Below are 9,740 nucleotides of genomic sequence, written 5' to 3'. Positions count from 1 at the left end.
GCAAGAGTTTCACTGCAGCCCTGCTTGCAGACTGAGGCCTGGATGGGTAACGGTGACTGGACTCCATCACTGTCCCAGAAGGATGCTCCACCCAGGCTTCAGCAGGCTACACAGCAACAAGCACTCCCAGTACCTCCAGCAGGGGCCAGGCCCTCACCAGATCCTTCTTCTCATATCTCCTTGCCCCATCTCCAACAGCAGAGCGGGGTGAGAGGAGCCAGATTCTGCCATGCATAAACACAGGCTTTCCTCCTCCGTTATCTAGCGTCGAGCAGCTCATTATTGCACTTTTTCCACTGTAACCTTGTTGGCACCTCCAACATTGCCACATGCTGGAGTGGAAAAGCTCTACAGCCTTGGGACATGAATCTCACTTTCTCAGACACATCTCACCTTCAGCGAAATGATCCCAGTCACTCTTCCCACTCCTGCCTCCCAAGTTCACACCATGTTAAATGCTGTGGTTGCCATAAGTAACCTCCAGCTCTGCCATATAAGCATAGCTCCCACAGGGTGGGAAAATTCCATCAGGATTCCCCAAAAGTGCTGGCTCTTGTCTGAACTAGCTGCTGCAGCAGCCAAAGGCTGAAACAACTTTAAATCTCACACCACTGCAGAACCAGGACCCCGAAAATCTGTGACTTTCTAACAGGCCCCAGGAGAAAAACAGAATGAGAATAGGAACAGAGGAAGGAGGCACAGACACTTGCCCCATGCTCCAAGCCTCCAGCAGGTTGCGTTGTCAGGGACTTCTTGGGCTGACTTGTTTGGTTTAAAAGCTGCTGTGCTCCAACACAGGCCAGGGCTGGTTCACGCCCCCCAGAAGACCAGGGCTTTGGGGACAGAATGTATTAGAGAAGCAAAGGCCCATCCACACTGCAGAGAGAACAGAGGGAAGGGAAGGAGTGTGGCAGTAACTCAGCCTTAATTAGCCTTATCAAATATTCATCTGGTAATTTCTCTAAATTTACAGAGAATGTTAACAACATCAATACGATCCACTGACTCTTTGAAGATCTCACAGCATAAAGCCGACCCACTCCAAAAAGAGAGAACAGGCTGGGAAGGGAGGGCATGGGGTTTGAGCAGGCAGTGCCGTGCCGTGGGGATGGGAGGCCCCAGGCACTGGGATTTGCTCCAGCGGGGCCTTTGGAGATGCCAAGCTTAGCCCAGGGCCCTCCAGATGATATGATCCCCCTCCCCTGCATCCCAGCTGTGGCTGACACATGAGGGTGTGGACCTAGGAGGGCACTGGGAGCAGCTGGGGAGCACAATGGCACCCAGTGTGACGACTGCTGCGTGGCAAAGTCACGAGGTGCCATGGCAGCAACCAACGCAGAATATCCTGTGCTGGAGCGAGATGATGGGTTCGGTGGTCAATGCATGGCAGCACGACAGTCAGCGTGGGCAGGCTGCCGGAGTGCTCGCCAGTCCTGGCCAGAACTGGGTTTGGAGGTGGCAGCAGAGAAATTTTCTGGGCTGTTGCTTGGCTCCGGAGAGAACATGACCTGTGCTGATGAGCAGCTAGGAAACATCTCAGCCTGAGGTCTAGTAGCAGTGGAGCCTTGCTATGCCCCTGGTCCGAGACCAAGGCTGGAGAAGGGAAGAGGAATAACAGCCAGCTACGCCATGCAAACAAGTCCATAAGTCTTGAGTCCTCACAGAAAGCACAAGCTATGCCCTTCAAGCCTGACAGAAAGCAATCAAGCCAAGGCCAGCTTACAGGGAACCTTTGCCATTGCTTTGCAGTAGAAAGATTTCCATAAACTGCTGTTGGGTTTGGTGTTTTTTTTTTCATGAGACATTTTCCCTCAATTTGTCTTTCACAAAAGGTCATTTTTAAAGACAGCAGCCCACTGGCGCCCATCACTCAGAGGCTCTGACAAGCCAAAGAAACTGTCAGACCGCATTTTGCCTCCCAGCCACATTCAAGGTTTTGCATTCAACGTTTTTTATTTTCCTAATGGAGTTTTCCCTTCAAGGCCAGCACGCTATCAGAAACCAGAGCGCACCAGCACAAGGCAGAACTTCACAAAGAGACGCCTTACAACTCAATTCACTGCCAGGTAGAAGCTGCAGTAGGTGGCCAGAGCTGGAAACCTCTGCAGATATGTTGGGGTTGGTGTGGGGCAGACGTTATCAAGGTAGCAGGATATAGACCAGTCTCAACTTCAGGAGCATCCAGATAACAGTGAGATTTGTAGGGATCACAGGGATTGAATAGGAACAAGACTCACTGTGTCCCAGGTGAGCAGGCAGGGGGGAGCACTGGGAGGTGGCAGGGCTCCCGAAGCCTTTTCTCAGGGAGAGCATGTCTCTGCGTCACCTGCAGACTGCAGAGCAGGCAGGAGAATCCGGTCACTGGGTGCAGGGTCTTCCCTCAGCCCTGAACACAGTGAAGAAAATCCACAAGGAACTTGTTCTGCTCCTGCCTGTTGATCTGGAGGATGGCACCAGAGCAGGGACCACGGCTGATGCAACCCAGACCCAACCATGCATGTGCCAGCATCATGGGAGTCTAGCTCCAAGAACAGCTTGTTATTAAGAATACAGCGTATCAGCACACGTTATTAAGAATAATCATTTACACTCCCTTTCATTGAGGGGGCTGGAGGGCAGGCCCAAGATATGCCTGGGCCCCACAGCTCACACCAGCCCAGATTCATGAGCTTGCTGAGGCAGCAAGGGGTGGCCCAGGGATGCCTGGTCAGGACAGCCATCAGCTGGGGACCAGAGACTGGTAGGAAGGACAAGGGACCAACAGGGCAGGAGGGGGATAGGGAAGGCTCATTGTGGAATATAGCACCTGTTTTTCATAACTGTGATATAGATAAATGATTAAAAAGTTCTTACCTGAGGTAGGATGAACTACCTGAGGCCCCAGAATAAGCTGCAGTAGCAGCATTATGAGCCTGAGCCTCAAAGATGCGGGCACAGACAATGCAAAGGACCCCAGGACTACCCTCATCTCATGGCTGGCAATGCAGGCTTGCAAGCTGAGCAAAATCCCTCCCAGGGGTAACAGAAACATCAGAGATCAAATGTCCTGCATTTGTGCAAGGCACCAGATTAATTGTCAAATGCAACATGAACACACAGACCAGTGAAGAAAGAGTCAAGCATAAAGCCTGTTGGAAAAGAGATAAAACCATCTCCAAGCGGTTTGCTTCTCTCAAGCAAACGAAGGAAGAAGCCCCCGTGGTGAAAGGCACATTGCTCCTGGCCAAGAGCCGAGGAGGGTGATGGCTCATTGCCCCCACCCTCCACCCAGGGGGAGCCCAGTGCCAGGGGCACTGGGGAAATACTGGCTTTTAATTGCACAGCGGCTTGTAACTGCAGCACTGCTGATGTCATTTGTTAAGTATTGATTTAAGAATCGATAGGCTGTCAGTGTTAGTGTAATTTTAACTGGACTAATAATAACAACTGTTCATTGCATTTGTGGTTATATTGTTAAAAGTTTTAATTGGACTAACAATAAATTCTTGGTTTGGCATAAGAAGGTGGGTTTGGTTTTTAGGGAATAACATCCCCCAGCTTGACTAATACATCTGTCTTGCCCCTGCCTCCCAGGGGGGATGGGATACAGGGAGCTGCTATCCTCCCAATGGCTCAACACCACCCTCTTCACAGAGACCCTTCTTGGGGCAAAGTCAGAGCTTATCAATGCCTTGCAGCTCTCCCCCCTCCAAAGTGCCATTTATGGGTCAGGGCACAGACCGACTCACTGCCTCCACCTTGCACTGCTGCCCACCGTGGCCACTGTGACTGCTGAAAGTCCTTTCAGCAGCCAGTCCCCACCTTGCATCCCGGCAAAGGCATAGCGGAAAAATGGCAGAGCTTTAATCTCGATCTGTTGCCGATACCGCTGCAGAGGCAGGCGAAGGGGTAGCGGTGACTGGCTCGCATCAGCCACCTCCCCAGGAGCAGCCCAGGTCAGGCAGCAAAGGGAGGCTTTAAACCTCTGCGAAGGACAGGTCTGCCCATGGGACAGCATCTCTATACCTATGCAGACAGCAGTTTGTTACCAGCTTGTATAAGGTCCTGAGAGTATTACACCATGCTGAGCCCCTGGAGCAGCAGAGAGCCCTTTGCTCTGAGGCATGGGGGTCAGCAGGGTCCCTTTTTGGGGCAGACGACATCCCCCTGTGGCTGCTGTGGCTTCCCGCCTGCCGACACCATGGACCTGACCACAGCATTAACCTGGCTCCGAGCAGGGCTGGAAGGATGCTGTGGGGCTGAGAAAGACCTGAGTTCAGGGTATTTGCCAGCAAGCAAGAGCTCAGCCCCACACCAGCCCCAAGCAGGGTCCCTCCCTGTTTATTCCATCTCCTGCAGCCTCCCCCAGGATGCAGGATGCTTCTGGGGGCAGATGTGCAAGGCACTGTCCTGAAGGCTGCCATGGGCCTGACAGCCCCCCATGTTCCGCCCCACTGTGCAGTCCCAAATCTTGGCATTGTGTGGGGCTGCTTAATCCTGGCAAAACCCCTCTGTGTGCCCATGCCAGCTGCACCTTCTCAGCCCAGTGGCTTTCCCCACCATAAAAAACACGTGGAGGGATACAGAGGAGCTTGGCCACCTGGAAGAGAGCTGGGTGACCCCAGTTCCCTCATCTCAAGCAGAACAACTTTTCCCAGCTCCCACTGGAACCCCAAACTAGCCAGACGTTTCTTCAGCTCCTTTGCATGCCCTTCCTGACCCCTTCTCTCAGTCAGCCCCTGTCGCAGTGCTTGGCAGCCTCCCAGTCCTCCCAGGGGCAAGAAACTGCCCATGCTTACAGCCCACCCACAGTAACAGCTCACCACAACATGCTCACTTCTAATTTGCTTACCCAAGCAATAAAGCAGAAATGAGAAATGGCAGCTAATTAAAAGTAGCAATTCACTGGCATTCACAACTACCCAGAGCAAGCCAGGGGTGAGAGGGATGAGAAACCTTGAAGAAGAGAGGACAGCAAGGCTCCAGACGGGTGTATCCTTGCTTCCTGTGACTTCTTACCATGGGGAAGACTTTTGCTCTAACAATCCCGCTCCTGCAAGACACTGTCCCCAAGACGCTGGGTGTCTCCTTTACCAGAGAAGTTGCCAGGATTCCCATTATCTCAGCTCCGTGTGAACCCTCACTGCAGCTTGGCATGCCCCATGTATTTTTAAGACTGGCTGATGGCACGCAGACAGAAACCCTGAAATGGAGGAAAAGCACAGCTGTGATGTGTTCCTACAGTTCCTACACAAGAGTGAGCACAGCACACTCAAAGGTTACCGCTTGCAGTCCCCTCTGACCTTCACATCTGCGCATCCATATGCGAACACACAGACTATGCTGTCTTTGTGACTCAGGTACATGCAGGACAAGGAGGGTGCCTGGGGCCAGCAAATCCAGACAACTTCCAGTCTAGATGGTCCGCAGCTCACCCGCTCTGCACGCCATTGAATTCTCCCTGCTACAAGAAGATGGTTTTTAGCATCGAAGTCGGTGCCTGTAGCTTGCATGGGAATGGGAGCGGGGGAGGTGGAGGCCATCACTAGGGACTTGGGTCTCTACCATGAATAGATTTCTCTTGGTGGAAACATGCCGTTCATTAGATGAGGAAGGTGCTTAAGACAAGATGGGAGCTGAGGCTGCCTGTGCCTGGCTGGTGTGGGAGAGGAAGGTGGCTGCTGAATCCTCACTTCTCAACAAGAGCAAAAAATTTGTGTCTCAAGAGACAAGCCAAGTGAAGAGCATCTAGCCAGTGCTCTGCCAGCGACAGAGCTATGAATAGACTCAGAAGAATCCACAGTCACCCATGAGGTGAGAAACTGCCTCTCTCTTGCTCCGCATTACCCATGCCACCACCTCCCCACCTCTCTGTCTTGTGTAGCTACCAAGAGGGGTCAGAAAAGAGCCAGAAAGTGGGACTGAAAGATTGCTCCCCATCCCTCTGATCACGCGCACCAAGCAGGTGCCACCATGGCCCAGATTACAAAGGGAGCAGGGTAGTGCAGCATCACCATCCGAGGACTCAGAAGCAAGGATGATCCTGCAGGCAAGGACTTCTGCTCTGGAAATGCTCTAAAAGCTTCTCAGAGAAGTGCCAGAGTATCTTCAAAACTTCTTACCTTCAAAACTGCCCTGGCAGCCTCCTCTGCAAGGTTTGCATCCACATCATGGGCACAGGCCTTGGGACGATCATCACCTTCTGCCTGGTGTGTCATCAGGGCTTCCTCTGAGCTCCAGGAAAAGCCGTGTGGAAGCGCAGGCACACACTTAGGCTGCTTCTCCACTGCTTCCAGCCTGTCTCGTTTTCCCCAGACAGCAGCCTGCTCTACCCAAGCTATCGCAGACCATCCTGCCTAGCAAAGCACCCAGGCAGTGCTTCCTAGAGCACCACCAGACACCGAGAGAGCCAGCGCCCACTGCCCCAGCACCCCCATCCCACACCACACGCAGGGATCACAATGCTGGAGGAGATCAAAGGTCCTGCTACAGCTGCAGGTAATCCAGCCAGGCAGGCAAGCAGAGGGATTCACTCTCTGTTGCAGACTTTATCTGGCTCCAAGAAGGATAAGCCTAAATCCTCTACTGTATTTCCCCTCCCTCCCCTCCACTCTGTAGTCCAGAAGGTGTAATGTGACATGTGGCTGAGATCGAAAGGCAATGTTTAGGAACAGGCCCAGGAAAAACTTGGGGCAGGAAGGGGACAAGGGTGACTGAAGTCTCAGAGGAAGGGGAAGCAAGGACACCTGCAGTCTACAACCATCTCTCCTTGCAGACCCTGGCTCTGCAGGCTCTCACTCTAAACCAACTGTGTGGAGGAGACATCTCCCATCCCCCCAGAGGCTGGAGGAACCAGCCAAGGTGGATGTTCCCACAGGAGGTGGCAGGCTTACAGACAACCAGTTCTGCACCAATGTCACCCAGCCCAAGTCTAGATCCTGGCTTCAAGACCCAGCTCAGACCCTACCACTGCAACCCTGCCAGGGCTGCCTGGCTCCAACACCCTGAGCTGCCCTGGCACAGCTTACCTGCACCGTGGAGCTCCCAGCAATGGGCAGAGCCTGCTAGGCTCTCCCAAATCCCACCTTGCACCAATTGAATTACTGATCACCACCTCAGCTTGAACCTTTTCCCCACGGACCACCAGCATGGGGAGTTTCTCTTAGGAGACTATCTGCAGAGCTAGGCTGAGGAGGGCACCAGGGAGAGCCCCATGATGGGGCAAGGAAGTCTTCACCCTCAGGAACACCAGGCTGCTGGGTCAGGGGAAAAAGGGGTGTTGGGAAGGCATCCCAGGGTTTTCCCTCCATCACACCAAGGGAGATGGCGGAGATGGCCTCACCTCCTGCTCACCCATCACCCTGAGCTGCTGTCATGGCAACACCCACTCCAGTTCAGGAAGGAATGGGTACTTCCACTTGTTTAACCAAGGAGGAGGCAGCACCCTGGCATTTTGAACAGGGAAGGATGGGAACAAGCAAGACAGTCTGCACAGAGAGAGCTCGCGGCAAGGCTGACCTGGACCTACACAACGTGCAGGTCTGCAGCTTCCTGCCACCTGCAAGACAGGTACAATGGTGAGCCACTTCGGCTCTGCTCCTCATGGCTGGGAAGCGTGCTCATGGGGATGGTACTCATAGAGATACTGCCCCCACACCACACCAACACCCCACACGAAAACAGGGGTGATAGAGGGCTTGAGCTCCGCAGGACAGAACTGGCACAGAGCACCCACCAGTCTGTAAGACGTGCTGGGTGCTCAGCACCAATCTTCCCCTTCAAAGGGCAGACCACACCTCAGTGAGCCACAACTCACTGAAACATCTCAGAAAGACCCTCAGATACTCCTCAGGGGCTGCAAAGAAAACAACCATTGCCTAGCACCACCAAAACTCCTTTGACAGTAGGTCCTACGCTGGCGGCTGTCCTCTCCAGCCATTTCCCAGGAGCAGCCCCAGGACACAGCACATCCACCATGGCCCATGAGAAGAAGCTGAGCACAGAGCCTTTTCTTTGAAATCCCACTCACACCTGCAGAGGAAGCAGGCAGTTCTTTGATTTCAGAGCTATTGAATCCAAACGATCATGAGCAAGCCAGCCCCCCTCGGGAGAATAGTGCATGGCAGTCTGATGACCTTCTACACCACCTCCACATCCCAGTTCCGGGAGAACTGGTGGAAATCTTGCTCACGGCAGCCCTCTGCGTGCAGTGCCTCATTCCTGGGAAGGCAGCACCAGCAGCACGCTCGCGGTCCTGGTTGCCTTGGGTGCAGAGGAGGCAGGAGCTGGGGAAGGCAAAGCCATCTAGAGAGCACTTTGGGGGGGATGTGCTGGAGAGCTTGGAGCTGTATCCAAACTTTCCTGATTTTCAAGAGACTTCAGCTGAGCCCATAGGAGACACAATGCAGTCAGGAAGTCAGAGCAAGACTGGAGCTTGCCCAGCGCTTCACACCACTGAGGTCTTGACTGGACAGCCAGACCCCATCTCAGCAGTGCAGAGGAGACCATAGGCACAGCGCTATGGAGAAGGCCATCACAGATTTCAACAGCACCAAAAGCAGCTCTGCTGCTGCCTGTGTCGTGCCACACACCAGAACCGCAGTCATCAGGGATCCTGGTAAGCCACGAGCCAGCCACCTCCACAACCTCTGTTTCATGCCTTTCTCCCTGCACTGCACACACCACAACAGATCTTCTCACCAAGGTGGGCCTGTTGTGCTGCAGGACTCAGAGGCTTCAGGCTTCGTGCCAGAGCTTGGGCTTGAAGCCAGGCCCACTCGGCAATCCCAAAATCCAGTGGTTCAAACTGATATGAGCCCTGCTTACAGACCTAACCTACCTCTGGAGAAGGGGCAAAGCCACATGGTCTCCTGCGCTGCAGTCTCCAGCCCTGCTGTCTGCAGCCCAAGGAGAAGAGGTTGTTTTGCAGCTTGCTCACAATGACCAAAATGGCCTCTTCGTGGACATCTTAAGAAAAACAAAAAGCAGGCAGGCAGCGGGCAGGAGTTATCACTGTTGTGTCCTGGCAAGCTCTCTCCATGTCCCCCTGCTGTGAAATGGGTACTTAGATCTCCCAGAGGCCGATGAGAGACCTTTTTCTGGGTATCATCCAGTGATGATTATTTCATTCCTAGAAGCAGTGCTCAGAGGCGAGGAGGGAAACCAGTACCACACAATGCACTTATGGCTGATACACCTGAGAATCCCAGCCCTTTTCCCGCAGCTGTAGAGGTGGCAGGCAACATCTGAAGATACACCCTTTAGCAGCAGCAGATTTGCAGAAAACATCTGGAAGTCAAGGGGCTTCCCTGGTCCGATGGCACTGGAAGGGGTGGCTGCCTGGTTAGGCACACGTTTGCCCCTGGTCTGACCTCTCTGGAGGTCAATGCATTTACTCCACATTTGATGTCTCCCACCCACAACACACAACTGAGAAAGCTTGTGTTGTATAGAGAATTATTTTTTGCAACGGCAGAGATCTAGAAGAAAGAAATTATTATTAATCTGCAGACAAAGCAGTTTAATGTACCGTGGTGCGTGGGCAAGTCTGTGCAGAGCACCGAGCAGACCCTCTGAGTGGGCATCCTCAGCTTTTCTTCCCGGTTGCCAGCCCTGAGGAGCAGCCTTTGGCAAGCTTCTGTTCCCCATCGCCAGGCGAGCCTTGGGGGGGGGGGGGGGGGGGGGGGGGGGGGGGGAAGGCACATGCTGGGACCACCCGTAAAACAGGCAGCAGCCAAAGCTGTATCTGCTGTGCCCCGTGT

The sequence above is a fragment of the Falco punctatus genome (assembly GCF_963210335.1).
Source record: "Falco punctatus genome assembly, chromosome: 15".
Taxonomy (NCBI): domain Eukaryota; kingdom Metazoa; phylum Chordata; class Aves; order Falconiformes; family Falconidae; genus Falco; species Falco punctatus.
The sequence above is the reverse complement of the archived record's forward strand: the minus strand, read 5'-3'. Positions refer to the sequence as shown.